Genomic DNA, 25,118 nt, shown 5'->3' with positions numbered 1-25,118 from the left:
ACTTTTGTATAACCCTGAGGGTCTCCTTCCATTTCCATGCAATTTCCCTTCTCTCTCCCTTTCCCTACCACCTTTCATCCCTGTTTAATGTTAATCTTCTTCTCCTGCTCTTCGTCCCTACTCTGTTCTTAGTTACTCTCCTTATATCAAAGAAGACATTTGGCATTTGTTTTTTAGGGATTGGCTAGCTTCACTTAGCATAATCTGCTCTAATGCCATCCATTTCCCTGCAAATTCTATGATTTTGTCATTTTTTAATGCAGAGTAATACTCCATTGTGTATAAATGCCACACTTTTTTTATCCATTCGTCTATTGAAGGGCATCTAGGTTGGTTCCACAGTCTTGCTATTGTGAATTGTGCTGCTATGAACATCGATGTAGCAGTGTCCCTGTAGCATGCTCTTTTTAGGTCTTTAGGGAATAGACCGAGAAGGGGAATAGCTGGGTGAAATGGTGGCTCCATTCCCAGCTTTCCAAGAAATCTCCATACTGCTTTCCAAATTGGCTGCACCAATTTGCAGTCCCACCAGCAATATACAAGTGTACCCTTTTCCCCACATCCTCACCAGCACTTATTGTTGCTTGACTTCATAATGGCTGCCAATCTAACGGGAGTGAGATGGTATCTTAGGGTGGTTTTGATTTTCATTTCTCTGACAGCTAGAGATGGTGAGCATTTTTTCATGTACTTGTTGATTGACTGTATGTCCTCCTCTGAGAAGTGTCTGTTCAGGTCCTTGGCCCATTTGTTGATTGGGTTGTTTGTTCTCTTATTGTCTAATTTTTTGAGTTCTTTGTATACTCTGGATATTAGGGCTCTATCTGAAGTGTGAGGAGTAAAGATTTGTTCCCAGGATGTAGGCTCCCTATTTACCTCTCTTATTGTTTCTTTTGCTGAGAAAAAACTTTTTAGTTTGAGTAAGTCCCATTTGTTGATTCTAGTTATTAACTTTTGTGCTATGGGTGTCCTATTGAGGAATTTGGAGCCCGACCCCACCGTATGTAGATAGTAGCCAACTTTTTCTTCTATCAGATGCAGAGTCTCTGATTTGATATCAAGCTCCTTGATCCATTTTGAATTAACTTTTGTGCATGGCGAGAGAAAGGGATTCAGTTTCATTTTGTTGCATATGGATTTCCAGTTTTCCCAGCACCATTTGTTGAAGATGCTATCCTTCCTCCATTGCATGCTTTTAGCCCCTTTATCAAATATAAGGTAGTTGTAGTTTTGTGGATTGGTTTCTGTGTCCTCTATTCTGTACCATTGGTCCACCCGCCTGTTTTGGTACCAGTACCATGCTGTTTTTGTTACTATTGCTCTGTAGTATAGTTTGAAGTCTGGTATCGCTATACCGCCTGATTCACACTTCCTGCTTAGCATTGTTTTTGCTATTCTGGGTCTTTTATTTTTCCATATGAATTTCATGATTGCTTTCTCTATTTCTACAAGAAATGCCGTTGGGATTTTGATTGGCATTGCATTAAACCTATAGAGAACTTTTGGTAATATCGCCATTCTGATGATGTTAGTTCTGCCTATCCATGAACAGGGTATATTTTTCCATCTTCTAAGATCTTCTTCTATTTCTCTCTTTAGGGTTCTGTAGTTTTCATTGTATAAGTCTTTCACCTCTTTTGTTAGGTTGATTCCCAAGTATTTTATTTTTTTTGAAGATATTGTGAATGGAGTGGTTGTCCTCATTTCCACTTCAGAGGATTTGTCGCTGATATACAGGAATGCCTTTGATTTATGCGTGTTGATTTTATATCCTGCCACTTTGCTGAATTCATTTATTAGCTCTAATAGTTTCTTTGTAGAGCCTTTTGGGTCTGCTAGGTATAGAATCATGTCACCTGCAAATAGTGATAATTTAAGTTCTTCTTTTCCTATTTTGATGCCTTTAATTTCTTTCGTCTGTCTAATTGTTCTGGCCAGTGTTTCAAGAACTATGTTGAACAGAAGTGGAGAGAGAGGGCATCCCTGTCTTGTTCCAGATTTTAGAGGGAATGCCTTCAATTTTTCTCCATTCAGAATGATGCTAGCCTGAGGCTTAGCATAGATTGCTTTTACAATATTGAGGTATGTTCCTGTTATCCCTAGTTTTTCTAGAGTTTTGAACATAAAGGGATGCTGTACTTTGTCGAATGCTTTTTCCGCATCTATCGAGATGATCATATGGTTCTTATTTTTAAGTCTATTGATGTGGTGAATAACATTTATTGATTTCCGTATATTGAACCAGCCTTGCATCCCAGGGATGAATCCTACTTGATCATGGTGCACAATTTTTTTGATATGTTTTTGTATCCGATTCGCCAGATTTTTATTGAGGATTTTTGCATCTAAGTTCATTAGAGATATTGGTCTGTAGTTTTCTTTCTTTGAAGTGTCTTTGTCTGGTTTAGGTATCAGGGTGATGTTGGCCTCGTAGAATGAATTTGGAAGTTCTCCCTCTTTTTCTATTTCCTGAAGTAGCTTGAAAAGTATTGGTATTAGTTCGTCTTTAAAGGTTTTGTAAAACTCTGCTGTATACCCATCCGGTCCTGGGCTTTTCTTAGTTGGTAGTCTTTTGATGGTTTCTTCTATTTCCTCAATTGATATTGGTCTGTTTAGGTCGTCTATATCCTCCTGACTCAATCTGGGCAGATCATATGACTTAAGAAATTTATCTATGCCTTCACTATCTTCTAATTTATTGGAGTATAAGGATTCAAAATAATTTTTGATTATCTTCTGTATTTCTGAAGTGTCTGTTGTGATATTGCCTTTTTCATCCCGTATGCTAGTAATTTGAGTTCTCTCTCTTCTTCTCTTTGCTAGCATGGCTAAGGGTCTGTCGATTTTGTTTATTTTTTCAAAGAACCAACTTTTAGTTTTGTCATTTTTTTCAATTGTTTCTTTTGTTTCGATTTCATTAATTTCAGCTCTGATTTTAATTATTTCTTGCCTTCTACTTCTTTTGCTGTTGTTTTGCTCTTCTTTTTCTAGGATTTTGAGATGAAGTATGAGATCATTTATTTGTTGGTTTTTTCTTTTTTTACGGAATGAACTCCAAGCAATGAATTTTCCTCTTAGAACTGCTTTCAGTGTGTCCCATAGATTCCGATATGTTGTGTCTGTGTTTTCATTTATCTCTAAGAATTTTTTAATTTCCTCCTTGATGTCTTCTATAACCCATTGATCATTCAGTAACCTATTGTTCATTCTCCAAGTGATGTATGCTTTTTCCTTCCTTCTTTTATCGTTGATTTTCAGTTTCATTCCATTATGATCAGATAAGATGCATGGTATTATCTCTACTCCTTTATATTGTCTAAGAGTTGCCCTGTGACATAATATATGATCTAGAGCTTCTTTGGAGGTTCTAGCAGGGGAGCGCAGCTACTCGTATACCCTTGACCGAAGAACGGTCCTCCTCTATCAGGGAAGGTCGTCCTCTTCAACCGAGCACGCAGCTTCGGAAGGGATGCACATGGAGCGGTGAGGGAGGAAGGGGACACCCGCCTAGCCAGCCAGATCAGCCGAATCAACCCTGGCGATCAATGGGGTGACAGATGTCGCAGCCAGATCGCCCTCACATCCATATATGATCTATTTTTGAGAAGGATCCATGTGCTGCTGAGAAAAACGTGTAACTGCTTGATGTTGGGTGGTATATTCTATATATGTCAATTAAGTCTAGGTTATTAATTGTGTTATTGAGTTCTATAGTTTCCTTATTCAAGTTTTGTTTGGAAGATCTGTCCAGTGGCGAGAGAGGTGTGTTGAAGTCTCCCATGATTATTGTATGGTGGTCTATTAGACTCTTGAACTTGAGAAGAGTTTGTTTGATGAACATAGCTGCACCATTTTTTGGGGCATATATATTTATGATTGTTATGTCTTGTTGGTGTATGGTTCCCTTGAGCAGTATGTAGTGTCCCTCTTTATCCCTTTTGATTAACTTTGGCTTGAAATTTATTTTATTTGATATGAGTATGGACACTCCTGCTTGTTTCCGAAGTCCATATGAGTGATATGATTTTTCCCAACCTTTCACCTTCAGCCTATGTATGTCTTTTCCTATCAAATGCGTCTCCTGTAGGCAGCATATTGTTGGGTCTTGTTTTGTGATCCATTCTACTAGCCTGTGTCTCTTAATTGGTGAATTTAAGCCATTAACATTTAGGGTTATTATTGAGATATGGGTTGTTCTTCCAGCCATATTTGTTTATTTCTGTTACTAAACATGGTTTGTTTTCCTCTTTGATTATTTTCCCCCCCTTTACTGTCCTACCTCCCACTGTTGGTTTTCATTCTTATTTTCCATTTCCTCTTCCTGTAATGTTTTGCCAAGGATGTTTTGAAGAGATGGTTTTCTAGCTGCGAATTCTTTTAACTTTTGTTTATCGTGGAAGGTTTTAATTTCATCTTCCATCCTGAAGCTTAATTTTGCTGGATACACAATTCTTGGTTGGAACCCATTTCCTTTCAGTGTTTGAAATATGTTATTCCAGGATTTTCTAGCTTTCAGAGTCTGTGTTGAAAGATCAGCTGTTATCCTGATTGGCTTACCCCTAAATGTGATCTGCTTCCTTTCTCTTGTAGCTTTTAAAATTCTCTCCTTATTCTGTATGTTGGGCATCTTCATTATAATGTGTCTAGGTGTGGGTCTCCTATGATTTTGCACATTCGGCGTCCTGTAGGCTTCTAGGATTTGGGATTCTGTCTCATTCTTCAAGTCTGGGAAGTTTTCTCGTATTATTTCATTGAATAGACTGCTCATTCATTTGGTTTGGAGCTCTGTACCTTCCTGTATCCCAATGACTCTTAAGTTTGGTCTCTTAATGTTATCCCATATTTCTTGGATGTTCTGCTCATGGTTTCTTAACAGTCTTGCTGAGCTGTCTATGTTCTTTTCCAGTTGAAATACTTTGTCTTCATTGTCTGATGTTCTATCTTCTAAGTGTTCTACTCTGCTGGTAGTATTCTCCATTGAGTTTTTAAGTTGGTTTATTGCTTCCTGCATTTCTAGGATTTCTGTTTGTTTGTTTTTTATAACCTCTATCTCCCTGTATAGTTGATCCTTTGCTTCCTGGATTTGTTTGTGTAATTCATTGTCGAAGTTATCTTTCATTGTCTGATTTTGCTGTCTAATGTCTTCCTTGATACTGCAGATCATCTGAAGCATGTATATCCTGAATTCTTTATCTGACATTCCATCTGCTGCAGCTGTTACCTCTTCTAAAGTTGAGTTGACCTGCATTGCTTGTGGTCCATTCTTTCCTTGTCTTTTCATACTGTTTGCGTTTCTTTCTGCTTTGTGAAACTGTTGTGTTTTTGAAATGTTTTTTTCCCCTATATATTTATATTGCTCTTGTATAGTTGAAAAGTCTCCCTTGTAGGGTCGGGCGGCGGTCTGCCTACCTTGCAGGCGCGGGCAGCGGCTCTGCTCTGCCCCTCCTCCTATTGGTGTGAGGTGTCTACCACGCCCGCGGACCCCTGGGCCTGTTCTGCTGGTCGGTCGCAGGTCTGCCTACCTTGCAGGCGCGGGAGGCGGCTCTGCTTTGCCCTTACTCCAATTGGGGTGATGTGTCTACCACGCCGGCAGGTGGCTGGGTTTATTCCGGGCGCGGGAGGTGGCTCTCCTCTGCCCTTACTCCAATTGGGGTGTCGTGCCTACCACGCCGGCAGGTCACTGGGCCTGTTCCGGGCACGGGCGGCGGCTCTGCTCTGCCCCTACTCCAATTGGGGTGACTTGTCTACCACACCCGCGGACCGCCGGGCCTGTGCCGGGCGCGGGCGAAGGCTCTGCTCTGCTCCTACTCCAATTGGGGTGACGTGCCTACCACCCCGGCCGGCCGCTGGGCCTGTTCCACAGGTCGGTCGCAGGTCTGCCTACCTTGCGGGCACGGGCGGAGGCTCTGCTCTGCCCCTACTCCAAATGGGGTGACGTGTCTGTCGCGTCGGCAGGCCACTGGGCCTGTTCCACAGGTCGGTCGCAGGTCTGCCTACCTTTCGGGCACGGGTGGCGGCTCTGCTCTGCCCCTACTCCAATTGGGGTGTCGTGACTACCACACCGGCAGGCCGCTGGGCCTGATCCGCCGGTCTGTCGCAGGTCTGCCTACCTTGCAGGCGCGGGCAGCGGCTCTGCCCTGCCCCTCCTACCACGCCCGCGGACCGCTGGGCCTGATCTGCAGGTTGGTCGCAGGTCTGCCCACCCTGCGGGCACGGGTGGCGGTTCTGCTCCGCCCGCACTCCAATTGGGGTCACGTGACCACCGCACCGGCGGGGCCTGATCCGGGCGCGGGCGAAGGCTCTGCTCTGCCCCTACTCCAGTTGGGGTGACGTGTGTACCACGCTGGCAGGTCGCTGGGCCTGACCCGCCAGTCTGTCGCAGGTCTGCTTACCTTGCAGGCACGGGCGGCGGCTCTGCCCTACCGCTCCTACCACGCCCGCGTACCACTGGGTCGCAGGTCTGCCCACCTTGCGGGCGTGGGTGGCGGCTTTGGTCCGCCCCCTCTCCAATTGGGGTCACGCGACCACCACGCCGGTGAGCCGCTGGGCCTGCTCCGGGCGCAGGCGGCAGCCTGGCTCCTCCCTTCTGGCTCCACGACAAAGCGAGAGAGACTCGGGTGTCTGTGACTCACCCTCCGTGCCAGGAGACCAACTGTTTCTGTCGCCGCTGGTATTGATGAAGTTCTCTCCTCCGCCGCTTTCTGATGACATCAGATCTCTGCCATGTTGGTATCCTATGCGAATGGCAGCATTTCGTTCCCTTTGCCGGGTGACCAAAGCAACGGGTGAGTCCTGACCGGCCCTCACAGGCCCCGTCTCAGTCCTGTTGCCACTGCCCACGAAGGCTCGGTTGGTATTTACCTCCACAGTACTCAGCAGGACCCGGACCGAGAAGCAGTTTCCGCGGGCTCCTTAGCCCTGGGCCAGAGCAGTTCCGGGAGCCGGAACTCGGCTGCTCCGTGCTCGGTGTATGCTCTGATAGGAGCAGGCTCCAAGAAGCAGTTTCCGCGGGTTATTTAGCACTGAGCCTGAGTAATCTGTCTGCAAGCCGCAGGCAAATGGCAGCCTGAAATTACCTGTTCTATGGCTGAATGAGCTGCGGTCAGTCGAAAACAGGGATGGTGACATCAGCTCTCCAAGATGGTGGCCACTGGCCTCCTCTGTGGTCTGACCGGTGTGGAGAACTGAATTGGACCGCTTCCTTCCCCCGTCTCGAACCCAGAATTCAGCACTGAGTACGGTGCTTGCACGGCTGGCAGAAACTGCAGTGCTGTATCCCTGCATCGCTATCTCCTCGTTTCCCAGCGCGCGCTGCAGACTCTAGCCGCGGGGCGATTTGCTTAATAAGCAGTGTTACCCTCCGTGTGACAAATCTCTCTCGTTTGAGTCCCTGTAGCCGATCCTCGTGCGATGGAAATCCTTCCTCCAGGTTCCGGAGCACCCCACTATTGCTGGAAATTCCTAACAAGATAACCTTTGGCTGTCCTGACTCGTCATTCTCCCACACAGTGACGCGGCACACGGGGGCAATGCACTCCCCTCGCCGCCATCTTCCCCTCCCCTCCCAGTGAATTTTTGACAAAATGAATCAGCACTGTCAAATAATCTATAAAAAGGCTTCATATGCAAAAAGACAAGGCAGTGATTATAAAATTTAAATCTAAGTTCAAAATAGGTTTTCTATTTATCTATCATAAGAATTTAGAAAATAACAAAATAGTCCCAAAGTGAATATAAAGTAATAACAAATAGCAGAGATCGATGAAAAAAAGAAGATTAACAAACCAAAAATTATTTCTTTGAAAAGATTGTTAAAAATGATAAACTCCTAGTAAGTCAAATTATGGAAATATAAAGAGAAAATATAATTTGCTGATATCAGGAATGAAAAGCAACTCACTAGACAGCCTACAGATTTTAAAGACAGAATAATGATGGAATTTATTCCAATTCATTTAATAATGGAGAGGAGATGGATACATTCTCTAAAAGATACAGTATGCAAAAATATTACTTCAAGAGGAAATAAAAAAGCTGATGGATCTATATTTACTAAAGAATTTGAGTCTACAATCAGAAATGTTTTCATAAAGAAAACTTGACACCCACATGACTTCGCTGAATTCCATTAAACATTCAAGGAAAAAAAAATGACAATCTTATACAAACTTTCAGAAACTAGAAAATGCTTCCAAACTCATTTTCTGAGACTAGCATTAACTTGATATTAAAACTGGCTAAAGACATGACATTTTTCCTATTTACAGAGATGAAGATTATCTATGAATAATACTCTAAGAAAGGTACAAAAAGATAATGAGAAGAACTGAATATAGCAAAGTTAGAACACAGAAATCAATTGTGTTTTTGATAAAACCCCTTTGGGCCTCAGGGAACAAATGATTCTTGGAAGAAAACAAAACAAAAATATTAGTCATAAGGAAAAAGTTTGACTAAAATGGACTTTGTTAAAATGAAAAGCTTTTGCTTCTTAAATGATACTTTTAAGAAAATAAAAATGTAAACCATTTCTCTTTTGAATTCAGTAATTTAAAATGATAAATTTTTCTCACAGTGAGAAAATATTTGCAAGACACATATCTGACAAGATTTTTTATCTTGAATACATAAAGAAATCTTACAAATCTATAATATGAAGAAAACTTGAGTAAAGAACAGACAAAGCATAAAGAAGGAAGGTAAATCAATTATAATGCATGAAAGGTGCTCAGCATTATTAATCATTAGGCAATTAAATTAAAAGCGAAATGAGATACCTATACACCTGCGTTAGAATGTCTTTAAAAAAAAAAAAAGATGTGACCAAGTGAACTGTCCACAGGGTGCAGAACAAATGAAATTATCACACATTACAGGTAGGAGTGTTTAATGGTCCCATCACAATTAGAAAATAATGTGGCAGTTTCTTGTGAAGTTATGTATATATTTATGCTCTATCAGCCAAAAATATTCCCCCAAGAAAAATGAAAACACATATCAACACCAAAACTTGGGTTGAAAATGTAAAGCAGCTTTAATTGTAATATCCCCAAACCATCTACCACCCAAATATCCACAAAAGGTGAACTGTGGTACATGCACAAAATGGACTACTCAGTGACAAAGAGGAACAAAGTACTGATGTCACAAATGGATGCATCTCAAAAGCATAACATTGAGAAAAAGGAGTCGACACACTGAATATGTTCCACGTGATTCCAATTAATATGATACTCTAAAACAGAGAGAACTAACCAACAGAGCTAGAAATCAGATCAGAGGGAAAGGTGGAGAGAGGTGGCGAGGGAGGACTTTCTAGGTGAAATAAATGTTTTATAACTTGATTGGGTTGTTGGTTACACATTTGGCAAAACTCCTTTCATTAGGTGTGTGCATTTACTCCGTGTAAATTATACATTAGTAAAGGTTATTAAAATTTTCCAAGCACATACTGATTTACAATTTAGAACCACTTTTGCACAAAATGTGCAAAAACCAATCTGTACAAAAGTAAATTAAAACTATTTATTACACAAAATACGAGGAAGTCCTCTCAATCTCATCCATCTCTCTACACATTACTTGAGGTCTCTATACTCAAATTCTAAGAAAAAGACTTCAAGTTATTAAATATGAAGCAAAACAAAATACACTAAATATTGTCCTGAAGTTTCAAACCCAGATGAGTTGAGATGATTATAGGCACGATGATTACTGTTATGATTATAGGCATAACTGTTCAAGAGTAGTACATCTCATTTCCCCCTGAAATAAGCAAAAAACAAAACAAAACAAAACAGAATGGTATGGATATAAGGGGGAAAGGAAAAAAGCCATCCAAGATTTCATCCACCCTAATTTCAGTCTTTGTATCCTTTTTGATAGTTTGATGGTTTCTGAATAAGGTCAAAATTGTGTTACGTTCAAATTCTTAAATCTAACCCTAACATTTAATATCAGTCAGGTGTCAGCCTGGTAAAGTGAGTCAGAGTTTAGGAAGGAACTGTCTGCACATGCTTTGGACATCCCATGTGAGACAGGTAAAGATGTTTGGAAAGCAACTCAAAACCAATTTCAAACTTGACTGTACTGTTTTGCAAATGTAAAATTCTGCAAAAAAAAAAATGTACAAAGCTTATGCGTTGTTCTCTGTAGAGAACAATCTTGCCTACAACGAAAATCCTAAGAAGTATACCAAAAAGTTGAGAATTAATGACACAAAAATCACAAAGAAAACTATTTCAGAAGAGATATATAATTAATTTTGGCCAACAACTGAATAAATGAATCATATTTGTTTCAGGGATTTCCAAAATAAAACAAAATTCAAATCATAAGTAAGATTTGTTAGTTAACTGTTTTTAAACTTCAGTTTCTTTCATAAAGCAATTAAATATGGATCTTTGCAAAAGCCCCACAAGGTAAATTTTCATTTAAAAGAAACCAAGAAAATGTGGAATAGAAGAAAGAACTATATATGAGTACTTTTACAAAAGCCTTATCATAGCCAGTATAAGGAAATTTCTGGACTGTATTCAGATAGAATTTTATTTTTCTTCTGCAACTGCAGATATTGACCCCTCAGGACAGAGATGTGAAACTTACATTCTTTAGACAGATTCTAACTTATCCTAATGGTCGCCTATAGCTGCGCTGCTGCTTCTTCTATTTTTTTTTTAACAACTCTTTGTTATAAGAACATCAGTAATGGAAAAATTTCAAAGGAATGTGATTTAGAGATTGCTCAAACACCCTTCTCCCTCCAACTTTTATATAATCTATTCTTTGCATTTATGTCTTTATCTTAAACATAAAACACCTACATAACAATTTTTTAAGAAACACTGACATACTTTATGCATATGATTGATGATAAGTACTATAATCCTTTTATTTCTTACAATGGACAAAACTGTGGTTCAGTGTGGTTAAATGAGGTTCCCAATGGACAGTGACATTCTCAAGTCTAAAATCTAGGATTCCTGATCTTAATTTGTTTCCCCATTGGCCCTACATATAAACAGATTCCCAGATTCCTATTCTGTGGATTTTACCAACTCTGGGTCAAAATGTTAAAAAAAAAAAATTGCTGGGCACAGCAGGGGTGCACATCTGTAATCTCAGTGACTCAGGAAGCTGAGGTAGGAGGATCCACAAGTTTGAGGCCAGCCTCAGCAATTTAGTGAGACACTGTCCTAATTAAAAGAGAGCTGGGTATGTAGTCAGTAATGTCAAAAAAATATTAAAAATAAAACTGTCTGTACTTAACATGAACAAACTTTTTTCTTTGTCTTTACTTCCTAAATAATACAGTATACCAACAATTCAAATACCATTTATACTGTCTTGTAAATTAACTGGAGTCCAGTGAAATGCATGAGAGCATGTGTATAGGTGAAATGTGAATACTATGTCATTTTATATGAGGCACTTGAACATCCTTGGGTTTGGGTAACAGAGGGGAGTCCTGGAACCCATCCCCTGCAGATACCAAGGGATGATTATATACAGAGAAAGATTTTAATAAAGATACACTTAAGAATAGTCTCAAAACTCTTACATTAATGATGGGCTCACAGAATAAGGTATACGGAGAAGTATTCTCTAGTGGTACTGGTTGAAGAATTTGACTCCAAAATTCAAAAGTGACTAACGTTTTAGCTGTACTATCACCTCCCAACATGTGTGTGTAGAGAATGAATTCAGGCAGAGTGAAATGTGACCCTGAACTTGGTGTGTTTCTCCCATCAGCTGGTGTTCATTTAACTTACTTTTGCTTTTGTGGTTGAGTGTCAAACTCTGAGAACACACACAACGTCTTCCTCTGCTGCACCCTAGTGAGCATGTTAAAAATGAGATGGTTTTAACAAATTCAGCAGGTTGCTCAGTCTGACCCCCAGATCTGAAAGACCTTCCTGGCCCCTGGCTGCTGTGGCTACTTCCGCAATCACTTTCCCTAGGCACGTTTCACACAGAGCTTGTGTCTTTCACAAAGGGCTTTCACCGAAAAGCAATTGGTAGGGTCAGGCCCATACATGCACGAATGACAATCCTTTTGAATGAATATAAGACAACAGACTTTCCAAGGAAAGTGTGTTTAGAAAAAAAAATTTGTTTTCTGATCCAAATGTGAAGACATCAATTTTATCGTCCACAAAATGAACAACAAGAGGGATATGTGGTTGCTAAAATCAAAGTGGGACTCTACGGTGTCAGGTTTTTTATTATTATTCTTTGTAAAGAATAGGTCAAAAGACTAAAAAGAACAAATAAAAAAATTCTTATTTTTTTAGGCTGACCATACATCAGGATGATGATTTCTCTACTAACATCTGCATATACCATCGCTAACCTCAGCACAGAAGGCTTTACCCACACTGTCACACTCGGGGCACTTTGGAAATATACGTAACTTCCCATTGGTGAGATGATTTGGAGAAATAAATGTTACATCTGGTACCTTTGGTTCCACAAATAATCCCACTAAACATGGGCACAACAATTGTTTCTATGTCAATGATTTGAAAGACAGCTCAATACAGAAGTAAGGTTAATGGGTTTCAGAAGCACACAGCTTCAAACAGGTGTGGAGATTGCTGGGAATAAAAACAGGGGTGAAAAGTCTTATTTCCATCCTTGTTTCAGTGCCCTATCATTAATTATTCTCAATAACTAGTTGACTGCCATGTATCCCTGGCTTTTCTGAGAAGCACCCCAAATATTTATCAAGAACCTCCTGAGTGCTACATGCTAAAGATACAAAGATGAATGGTACCCCTTCTTTGAACTTCAGAAGTCAACTTTGTCATGAACCAGAGAGAAGAGCATTTGCTCTCTATTTTGTTTCCTTCTAAGGCTCTCCCTCTAGAGGTCCTTCACCTTCAAATCTACTCTCTATCTATATCCCCATCTAGAGATTTCAGTTTAGGTGCTTGTGTTAGTCAGATTTTCATCACTGTGACCAGAATGCCTCAAAAGTACAACTTAGAGGAGGAGATATTCATTTTGGTTTATGGTTTCAGAGATTTCGGTCCATGGTTGGCGGCCTCCATTGCTTTGGGTCTGGGTGAGGCAGAGCATCATGGTGGAAAGGCTGCCTCAGCTTATGGGACTGAGAAGCAGAGAAAGAGATGGGGAAGGGAGAAAGGGAGGGGAAGGAAGAGGTCAAGGACAAGATACAGTCCCCAAGGATACTTCCCAGTGACCTACTTCAACCATGCCCTATTTGCCTACAGTTTTCATCACTTCCCAGTAACCTATTCAGTTATCAGTGGATTGATCCACTGATGAGGTCAGAGGCCATGATCTAATTGCATCCCCCAAACCCCTACTGCATTGGGGACCTAGTTTTCACCACATAAGCTTTTGGGGACATTCCAGTTCCAAACTATAATAGTTCTTCGGTATGGAGATGTAGGTACAGAGTTTCAGTTATGTAGATAAATAAATTGTAGAGATGTAATGAGCAACCCCCTACCTATAGTAACAATATAATGTATATTTGAAATTTACAAAGAGTAGCATGTAGACCCACATCTCAAACTGTGAAGAGATGGATCTAGTAATTAGCTTTTCCATGGTAATCACTCCAATATATATAAACATCACCTTGTACACCTTAAAAATAGACATTTTTTATAAAAACATTTTTTAAATGCACTGTGAACTATAAAACTTAAAAAGAACGCTTAGTTTCTTTGGCTGAAGAAAGCAGAAATGCTTCCCTCCAAAACCAGTAATTGAAGCCACTAGGTGAGAATAGTGTGGTGAAATCACACAGATGGGAGAGGAGAGGTGGCAGGAGCAAGGCTGCTTTAAGTTCAACTTCCAGGCAGTGAGTTGAGTAGCCAGTGCAGAGACCTAGGTTTGTAGCCACCTAGGGAACCAACAGGCAGGGCTAGTCCCCAGGATCAGATGCTAACATCCGTGGCTGAGTACAAACCTGAGCTGGTAGTGAAGGGCAGATCTGCAGGAACAAGTCCTCTAATTCTACCACGTGTCAGTGCCCAGGATGGGGTAATTAGAGAGGTGACTGGAGAAGCACGGGGTTACGTATTAGAGTGGCTGGACTTAATTTCCCCCTGGATAATGGTGTGGCTACTGGTGAGAATGAGGCTGCCCTACCTCTGAAAATAATTTCACTCTTGAGACTGCTGAACTGACAGTGTATTACAGGCTAAATTGGTTTAAAAGATAAAGAGGACATGAACTTAAGGCTGTGACTTACTTGTCTGGGAAGGGACAAGTCTCAGTCATAAGACTGATAGTACACTTCTCCTGCCTGCCACTGGCAGGTTTCCAGGGTCAGACATCTCTGGACATTCACAGAACACACTCTCAGGAATCAAGAATACCAACACATAATCAGGGAAATTCAAATTAGAACAAGAGATACCACTGGGTACCTATCAGAAGAGCCCAAACCCAGAACACTGATAATACTAAACGTTAGTGAGGATATAGAGAAATAAGAACTTTCTTTCATTACTGGTGGGAATGCAAAATGGTACAGCCACTTTGGAAGACAGTTTGGCTGTTTCTTATAAGACTAAATATACTCTTACCATATGATCCAACAATCACACTCCTCAGTGTTTACCCAAAGGAACTGAAAACTTATGGCTACACAAAAACCTGGACATGGATGTTTACAGCAACTCTATTTATAATAACCCAAACTTGGAAGCAACCAAGATGTCTCTCAGTAGGTGAATGGAGAAACTGTGATACATCCAGACAATGAAATACTATTGAACATTAAAAAGAAATGAGCTATCAAACCGCAAAAAGATATGGGAGAAACTTAAATGCTTATTACTAAGTGACAGGAGCCAATCTGAAAAGGCTATATACACTGTGTGATTCCCACTACAACAACATTCTAGAAAAGGCAAAACTATGGAGACAGTAAAAAAAAAAAAAAAAGAGAGAGAGAGAGAGAGATCAGTGGTTGCTAGGTGGTACCCAAAGGACTTTTAGGACATTGAAACTCCTCTATGTAAAACTACAGTGGTAGATACACATCATTATACATTTGTCAAAACTCAGAATACATAATACCTAATAAAAACTATGGGCTCTAGAGGATAACGATGTGGAAATGTAGGCTCACTGATTTTAACAAAGATATCAAGAGGTAGAAATTGTTAATAACTGAGGAGGCTTTGCACATATATGGGCAAAAGGTCTACATGGGAAATCTCTGTGCCTGATACTCAATTTTGCCATGAGCTTAAAACTGCTCTCAAAAATAATATCAATTTTTTTAGAAAAAATCTATAAAAGTTTTTCTTTTGAACATAGCAGCTAACAATCGGGTACAAAGGTTTGCTTTTTTTAAATTTAATTTTTTAAAAGCAAGGAGCTAAAGTAGCTCACTTGCTTCCCATATTTTATCCTACACAATTTAATTTTTGAAAGCTAGAAATCTGAGATATGATCCAGTCAGTCTCATGTGTCTAAGATCAAGAGTGAGTTGGAAAATTCACTGAATCTAGAACTCAATTCTTAAACTTTAGGCTAGTCCATCATTAGGTGATTTTGTCTTTGGGCAAAGATCATGGAGTGAACTTATACAAAGATGGTCTAGGTCAATCACTCTAAAGTGACCCCTTGATGCAATCAAAAGACAGAGATGTTGAGGCTGTTGATGGTATAACATGACATGTTGCTTTATAGTAAACTTTTTATAAGTAAAAGGCATACACACTAAAATAACCACAGAAAGTACAGGGTTATGTAGTGTACACAACTGCATTGCCATACTTTTATACAATTGGCAGCATAGGTTTGTTTACACCAGCTTAGGAGTATGACATCAATGGGTGAGAGGAATTTTCCATCATAATCCTCTGGACCACCATCACATGAGGTCCATCACTGACTAAAATATTATCATGTGGTGCATTTGGTTAGCTCTTGAAATGATCATAACTCAAGGAATATATCTGCACCCATCTTTGAGCCTCTGATTTATTTTTTTTAAAGTGCAAACATGAGCTGAAATAGTCATTACTATAGAGCAAAGAATCTAGGTAAAAGAGGGATGTGGCTTATCCTTCTGGTGAAATTTATCCTAAAAATGTAAACTTTTCCAACACAACTAACTATTGCTGTCTCCTCATCTCTGACCAAACTTTTATGAAGTTTTTAACCAATTAATTAGTTAATTTTAGAATTAGACACATTTTTCTTTCTTTAACATATTTTTATGAGAAGTCACATAAATATTTTCCAAACTTGATGATGACTTATAAAGAGCAGGATTTATAAACATGCTTAAACCCAAAGTAAAGTATTTTAATACTTAGCATGAGCAATATTGCCAGGATAACTCCAGAGGACAAGCCATCTACCTCCTTGGTTGGAAACATAGACTTAAGGGCAGGTTTTGTTTTTACTTATTGAGACAATTGGTTCCCCAACTGCCAATCAATTGATAAACATATCAATGAAATGGTAATGAATTGTTGCCAGTGCTACACCAAACCAACTAAACATAATTCAAACATGAGGGAGTACTGAGCTATGCTTCCTAACTATTATTTAATAAACTCATAGGTGAATTTTGAAAACTTTCTACACTCTTCCACCATCTCCCATCAGCCACTTCAACACCCCTCCATTTTTTTTTATGTACTAGGGATTGAACTCAGGGGCACTGGACCACTGAAGCACATCCCAACCCTATTTTGTATATTTTATTTAGAGACAGGGTCTCACTGAGTTGCTTAGCGACTCGCTTTTGCTGAGGCTGGCTTTGACCTCCTGCTTCAGGCTCCTGAGCCTCTGGGATTATAAGCACGCACCACCACACCTGGTTCCCCTTCTCTTATTAAGTGGATCTTTATAAGAAATATTTAAGTAATCCCTCCTTGGGATGATAGATCAATAGTTACATGAAAATAAAATCTAACACCGATCATCTAAGCCACAACACTGATCTTCAGGGCACCATCAGGCATAGACAATGTCTGCACTACAATGTCTCAGTTAGGGGACCTCGCTATCTTCACCTGTCCAGCATGGCATATGTAAGCATCTGAGCATGGTATTGCATTCTGAATGGATTATTTTATAGAACTAAAAGGGAAATGGCCAGACACAGTGCTCCACACCTGTAATCCCAGCAACTCCGGCGGCTAAGGCAGGAGGAGAGCTAAATTGCCAGCCTGGGTAATTTAGCAAGACCCTATCTCAAAATAAAAAAAAATAAAAAGGGCAGGGGATCTAGCTTATAAGTAGAGTGCCTCTAGGTTAAATCCCCAGTACTTCAGAAAAATAAGTAAATAAGTGATTTTTAAAAATAAGGGGAAACAAAAATGAAAGCTTTGATGCTATTGATGAGTAGCATAGATTAGGAAAACAGCGAGTCTTGGGCTGGGGATATAACTCAGTGGTAGAGTGTTTACCTAGCATGCATGAGACCCAGAGCTTGATCCTTAGCACTGCAAAACATACAAGCCGCCTCTCCACCCAAAGCAAATCTTTAGTCTCAACTGAACATCCATTAGAACTAACATGTCTAACTCTGAAAGAACAGAATCGAAGAATGCATCCTGAATATTAAAACTATACCACTGGATTATAGAGGAAATGTCATTAAGGATTTAATTGTCAGCTGTATAGAAATACAAATTCCTTGTAACATATAAGTCTAGTTTGTGTTTTTCCCGCACTTGATTTTTCACATTTTCAGGAATGTATCATGTGAGAAAATAAAGGAAGGTCTGTGAGTTTGTTTTACCACAATGCTAATAGGAAAGCAATGGCATTATCTGCTATACCAGGTTTATACTACTTTTGTCAAAGGCCTTTAGCTAAACATAGTATCAAGGTAAAAGTTCAGGTGAAGTCGATCCAGAACTAGATGAATAATTGAACCCAGAGCCACTAAGGAGGCTCTTTTAGGCTCCAGACCAATCTCACTTGAAGGAAAGACAATTAGGGTTGCTAGATCTTGGCTTGAGGACCTTGAGAATAGTGAGTGCTTTTAACTCAATTCGTTGACATATACTAGTAGATTGAGCAGGGAAGAAGACGGGGCCACACACGCTTCTCATGCTGACAAACAGATGCAAACATGGAGTCATCTCATTCTGACTCGGAACTCTAACTTAAAACTCATGGTGCTTTTTAAATGTGTTTTCCTTGTTTTTAAATTTATTTAAAACTGCACTCTTAACTTTGATGCTGCTAAAAGAAAAACTCCTTAGACCAATTAAATTTAGTAGAGTTTATCTGAGCAAAGAACAAACAAAACAGGGTTTGTGAACCAAATTCCTTCTAGAACAAGAGCAAGTTCTGAGATGTCCAGCCAAGGATGCTATCACAGAATTTATAGAAAAATGAAGCAAAGCATGGAAAACAATTTAATTGGCTACAGTTTAGTCAATCAGCCAATCAACTGGTTACAGCTTACTTAATTGGCTACAGGGCCTCCTATAACCAGTCAAGCTCAATGAATGTGATTAAACTTTACCTTGGTTTGGTCTGTTGGGCTCAGCACAGGTTCCTATTCCAAATCAACAGCCTCCTACAAATTTCATTTAACAATGCCAAAAATTATAACAAGAAAACCAGGGAAGCCAGGCGTGGAGCAAAATACCCAAGCTGGAATGAAAGGTCTTTAGGTCAGGTTGTGGGTGGCTGACTGCCTATTCACATACAATTCTGAAGTGCAAGACAAAATTTTATCAAAGCCAAACATTTTATAGCTCTAACATTAGTCTTATATAATGCAATTTTATCAATTAGATTTTTGAAAAGTTTCTTAACCACAGCACATCCCTCTCTAGCAATTCAGCAAAATTAAAGTGATTTACAAAATAGGCAGAGACATACATTATGTTGTTTGTCATCATTTCCCCAAACCACTGGGGTTGCAAAGAAGCATAAATATTTTAAAAGTACTCAGGATGGGTTTGTCTTTGGCAATTTATTACTTTATAAGAGACGGATGACTGAGATGTATTCTAGCAATCACTAATTGTTTTTAGATTATACGCTAATATATTCATTTCATAATTGTAAGTGAAAGAGTACATACTAATGTTCAAAGCTATGGTCCTTTTTGCATAACTTAACTAATTTTAATGGGTGAAAACTTAATTAAGTTGATTCAAAGAGAAACCAGCTTTGGTAATAAATATGCTTACCTTTCATGAAAACTGATAGTCATTTCATGCCACAGTGAACTTCTGGAACCTTGTCTTCAGCAATTTTTTTGACCATAGGCAGACCTCTAATCCACTCATCCCAACATCTTTTTCCTGTGCTCACTCCTCTTACATCCTCACTTTCCCCAACCTAGCATATGTGGTCAGGTTCTTTATGAACACCCCACAGCACATAGTTTAACTCAATGGCTCACTCCTCCTCCAGTCTGTTCATCTGGCAGAAACTCCCCCCTGGTTTTACCTGACTCTCCAGGTCTGCAACATCAGGCAAACAGCTTAATGTAGCTAGAAAATACCCACTGAGCTGTTGGCCTCATGCTAAAAATTTTAAACTGCCCACCAATTCTACATTTCCCTGTTCATTTATTCATTCATTTTCCTTATGTATATGTATTAGTTCCATATTACTACTACAAAATACCCAAGGAATTAATTTATAAAGAGAAAAATTATTTAGCTCATATTTCTAGGGGTTCCAATATAAGATCTGGTGGCCCCATAACTTTAGGCTTTTGGTGAGCATGCCAGATGGTATTGGTGGAAAGCATGAGTCAGAACAAACTGCTCACAAGCCAGAAACATACTGATGGATTGGCACCCCACAATCTTTTTCTGTGGGCACACCCCTCCCATGACCAAAACATCTCCCACTAGGCTCCGCCTCTTAAAGTTCCCACCCGCTCTCAGTAGCCATCCTGGGGACCACACCTTTAACACATAGATCTTTGGTAGATGTTCCACATCCAAACTATAGCAGTGTATTTCATATTTTGTTCTCTCCTCAAGACTCTAAATCTTCCTTCCCATCCCCTCTTAACCGAAGAACCTGCTTCCTATTTCCCTGAGAAAACAGAAGCAGTCACTAAGAGAATGTCCTCCAGCACTTGCTTCATGAACATCCACCTGCCTGCAAATGGCCTAGGTACTCAGACTTTCCCTCCTGTGACTCTGGAGTTACTGGCCATGTTCCCAACTAGGATAAAACAGCCATTTAACATGTGTCCCCCTTTTTCTACCCAAAACAATTACTCCATCAATTCTTGCTTCTTTCTCCTGTATCATCATCTCCCCTCTACTGGATCATTTCCAAGAGCATACACACATGCCACTATTTTTCCCCATCTTGTAAAAAAAACAAAGCTCTCTTACCCCCACCTCTCACTCTACCTCCCCATTTCTCTGCTCTCACTATAGAGAAATTAATTCAAAGTGTCGATTTACAAAGACTAGTTCCAATCTTCCTCCTCCAAAGCCCTCTTGAATCCACTCTAATTAAACCATCTTCCTGCTGAACTACTGATACAGTTTTTTTTTTTTTAATAGCCACCAAACTTCTCACATGGCTAAATCCAGTGGTTAATTCTAATTCTTCATTGACTTGACCCGTCTATGGCCCTTGATATAGTTAACCACACTTTAATAAAATGAACTTGGAGCCAAGCATGGTGGTGCACACCTGTAATCTCAGCAATTCTGAAGGCTGAGGCAGGAGAATAACAAGTTCAAAGCCAGCTTCATCAACTTATTGAGGCTCTAAGCAACTTAGCTAAACCATATCTCAAAATGAAAAATAAAAAGGGTTTACATTGGGTAAGGTGGCTCGTTCCTGTAATCCCAGGAGCTCTGGAGGCTGAGACAAGAAGATTGAAAGTTCAAAGCCAGCCTCAGCAACAGTGAGGAGCTAAGCAACTCAGTGAGACCCTGTCTCTAAATAAAATGCAAAATAGGGCTAGAGATTAGGCTCAGTGGTTGAGTACCCCTGAGTTCAATCCCTGGTAACCCCACAAAATGAAAGATGTGCCTCAGTGGTTAAGCACCTTTGGGTTCAATCCCTGATACCAAAAAATTAAAAAAGAAAATGAGATGAACATGGCTTTCAGATCCTCTCTCCTTACTTTCCTTTGGTCTCATAGTAACTCCTCTTGATTGGTCTTCCCTCCTCTCTTTGATCTCTAGAATGCCCTGGACTCTCTCTGAGTCTTCTGCTCATCTCTTGCCAAGTCATTCGCTAAGTCAGATGTATTTAATCTACATTATACGTAAGAATCATCCAGGCAGATTCTTTAAAAATATCAGAGCCAGGGAGCCACTGCATTTTAAATGCCTAAAGCGAAGGCGGGCAGCAGTCACTGCCTTTCATGGCCTCATTCCATCTCAGCCAGGACCACCATCTAAGAACCAACATCTTGATATGTGTATTTCATCACAGATCCTGCCTCTGAGCTCCAGACTTGAATACACAACTGCCTACTTGAGTTCTACATTCACATGTCTAATAAATATTCCAAACTTCACTGCTGTAAAACAAAAGCCCTAAATCTACCCTCTCCTAACCGGCTTTGCAGTCTTTTTAGTGCCAGTAAATGACAGCTCCATCCTTTAGTTGTTCAAACCAAAGACTTTGGAATCATCCTCATCATTTTCTACTCATGCCCCACATCATCCTATCTGGAAGGAAATTTTGTCATTTCTACCTCTGAAATAGAGAACCTGTCACTGCCTAGCATCTCTCTTACCACCAAAACCCCATCATTTTTTCCCCAGGCAGATGTAACGGTTCCTTACATCTATTAATTCACTGCCCAAATATTATCCACTTTGACTATTTAAAACAGCACCTCATCACCACGTGCCTCAACTCCACCTCAGCTTTGCTTTACATTGCATTTATCAGACACATTATAGTTTCACTTATTGCTCATTAGTTCTGTCTCTGCTTTAGAATACAGGCTCAAGGAGGCCTTGCATCGGAAATAGAGCCTATAGCATGAACAGAGTATATGCTCACTAAGTATTGGCTGACTGAATGATAGCCTCTTTTATACTCTAGCCCATAAATCTCTGGAATAAAATTATTTTAAGTAAACCAAAAGAAAAAATGTGATCATTATAAGGAAGAAGGAAGAAATAACAAAAACTGCCGTTGGAATAACACTATTTGGTACTACCCACTGGTTTGACAATCTAGATAAAACCAAAACAGAACAAAACATTTTGATGTGTAAGTATGCCTCCCCCCATAATTATGGAGTGACCCAGCGTGTTACTTCAATATACATCATTTTTTCTCTCGCCATAATCTGACTCAATGTCTTGTGCTAAGTTTGTCTTTTTGTTTTGGAGTATTTCTGCCAGGAAAAAGAAAAAAAGCAGAGCCCTTTTGTGCTTCTTTACTGTGACAACATGCATCTGTGTTACCTGGTAACTTCTCTGCACTGGCTGTTGGTGCAGCTGAACCGTGTGCCCTGGGCAATCTGGTTCCCGTGGAGCCTCTGCGGGAGCTTGACAAGAAACAGTGGAAAACCAATGTCTTTATGTGACTGCAAATCAAGATTTTCACTGTGTCCATAAACCCCTCCATCATGAGCATCGGCACCACAAGATGAATCTTTTATGTACCTGCGTTTATTTGGTATATGACAAAACAGATGCTAGCCAACTATGATAGATTTTTAAAGCCTGCTTTATATTCGTGTCAATTTATATCTTAACGCTAAAGCTTGTGAGAGTGCACATTTATTCAGAAGCTATCAGAGAGAATTAGCCTCCTGATTTTTAAAGACACAATTGTGCATATCTGACACGGCAAAAGATACATGGCCTGCTGGAACATATAAATATTCTCATAGGGAAACTGTAATTACTTAAAGCAAAAATATATTAACTTCCCAAAATACAGAGCCAGACAAACTGTTCATACAGACATGTCGATCATAAGAGTTGTCTCACTCACCTCATATTCAATATTTCTTGCTGCAGAAAGAGTTGCACTTGTGGACAGATGTCCTTAAACTGAGGGTCCAAGGGAATACTTCTGGAAAGGTTAAAAATAAGAAATAAGTGTTCATATATCAGGGCATGTAAAAACATTTTTTCCCTGCAAATGTTAAAGCCTATATGAAATTAAAGACAACAAATTAAATAGAATGGGATCCTGTGGCTGGAGCATCTTAGGTCCTGTGAGAAGGACCAGGGCACTCTGCCTTCGAGGCAAACACCTTGTCAAAGTCTTAGAAACTTCAGTATCATGTAAAGAGGAAAATGGACTAGACAAGACCATTTGTCAGCCAAAGGAAAAGCAGTAGCGGCTCATGAGCTTAGAACTGTAATAGCTGACTGCTTAAAGGGGCCCAGGAGACAATCTCTTCACACTCCCTCATTCCACAGTTTTTAAAATGGAGACATTTTTAAAGGATAAAAAGAAGTTGGCAGACTCAAATCCCTTAGCTGCAGAGTGAAGTTCATTTCCAGCTTGAGGGACCCATAAGGCAGTGTCCTTTCTAGTACTCTGGCTGCCTCTCTCCCCACACCTAACCTGTCAGAACTCATGGCTCACTGTTGTCATCAAATACAGCTGTAGAATTTCATGGCAGTCTCAGTACTACGCATATATTGCTTTAAATCGAACCTTTTCTTTTCTATTGGAAGAAACGTAAAACTTTCATGGTCAAGGATAAAAAGCACTGGATTGTAGATTCTAATTCAACTCCAGCAGGATGGCTTTCCAAGGGAGCAGCATCTGCCAGGGGGCAGGGCATGCGCGGTGGGCGCTAGGTCAGAATTATAGCAGATGTGCCTGTGGCCTGTGTTTGGGGAAGTGCTCCATCCAGCAATTCTGATCTCAAAGCATAGTCATAGCACCACTGCTGATCCTCATGGGAAAAAATTTATCTGAAAAAATTAAAGAGTAGCTAAAATGGGGACCAACCACTCTTTTACTTCAATATCCTAAAACTAAAACAGCCAACCCTGGAAAAGTTTATATTCTGCACCTAGAAAATAATGGCTCCTTTATAAAATTCCCCCCAAACAATGCTATCTCCTCTGCTACTGGCTACCTTTGTCTGATCAGACACTTTTGTTTCTATAAAGGGGGACTTTTGGAACATTTTCCCCTTTCCTTTTTCTTCTTTTTTTTTCCTCTTACATAAAGTGTCTTTAAATAGTCAAAGTCATAGAAGCACAAAGTGGAATGATGAATGTCGGAAGCTGAGGGCAGGAGAATTGGGGAGTTTCTGTTCAACAATAATAAAGTTTTAGTTATACAAGATTAAAAAATTTTAGAGGTCTGCTGTACAAACTTGTACCTACAGTTAACAATATAGGGTTGTGTTGTGTCCTTAAAATTTTGTTAAGAGCATAGGTCTTGCTCTGACATGATAAACAACAATCTCAAAGATAATGGATATTTTATTATGTTGTGTAATAATGTCCCAATTATATATAAATGCCCAAACTTCAAAACTCACCAAGCAGTATACTTAAAATTTGTGCAATTTTTTGTATATTAATTAATCCTCAATAAATGTATCAAACAATAAAATAAACTCAGAACTTTCTAGAACCTATCCACACGGCATAACAAGAGTTTCTGGTGAAATTTTTGTAGCAGTCCAGAGCCAAATTGCACATATTGATAGGATTTTGAAAGCTGGGAATGGAACCACCATTTGACCCAGCTTTCCCCTTCTCGGACTATACCCAAAAGACCTAAAAAGAGCATGCTACAGGGACACAGCCACATCAATGTTTATAGCAGCACAATTCACAATAGTTAGACTGTGGAACCAACCTAGATGCCCTTCAATAGATGAATGGATAAAAAAAAAATGTGGCATTTATACACAATGGAATGTTACTCAGCACTAAAAAATAACAAGATTCTGGCATTTGCAGGGAAATGGATGGCATTAGAGCAGATTATGCTAAGTGAAGTTAGCCAATCCCTAAAAAGCAAATGCTGAATGTCTTGTCTGATATAAGGGGGGGGGTGACTCAAAATGGGATAGGGAGGAAGAGCATGAGAAGAAGATTACCACTAAATAGGGAAGAGAGGTGGGAGGGAAAAGGAGGGAGAAGGGGAATTGCACGGAAGATTGAAGGAGACCCTCATCATTATACAGAATACATGTATGATGTTGTGAGGAGAAAAAAAAAAGT

Source organism: Marmota monax, unplaced genomic scaffold, assembly GCF_021218885.2.
Source record: "Marmota monax isolate L192 unplaced genomic scaffold, Marmota_monax_Labrador192_F-V1.1 WCK01_AAM20220418_F8-fsc00072, whole genome shotgun sequence".
Lineage (NCBI taxonomy): Eukaryota > Metazoa > Chordata > Mammalia > Rodentia > Sciuridae > Marmota > Marmota monax.
Note: the sequence above shows the minus strand (reverse complement) of the source record.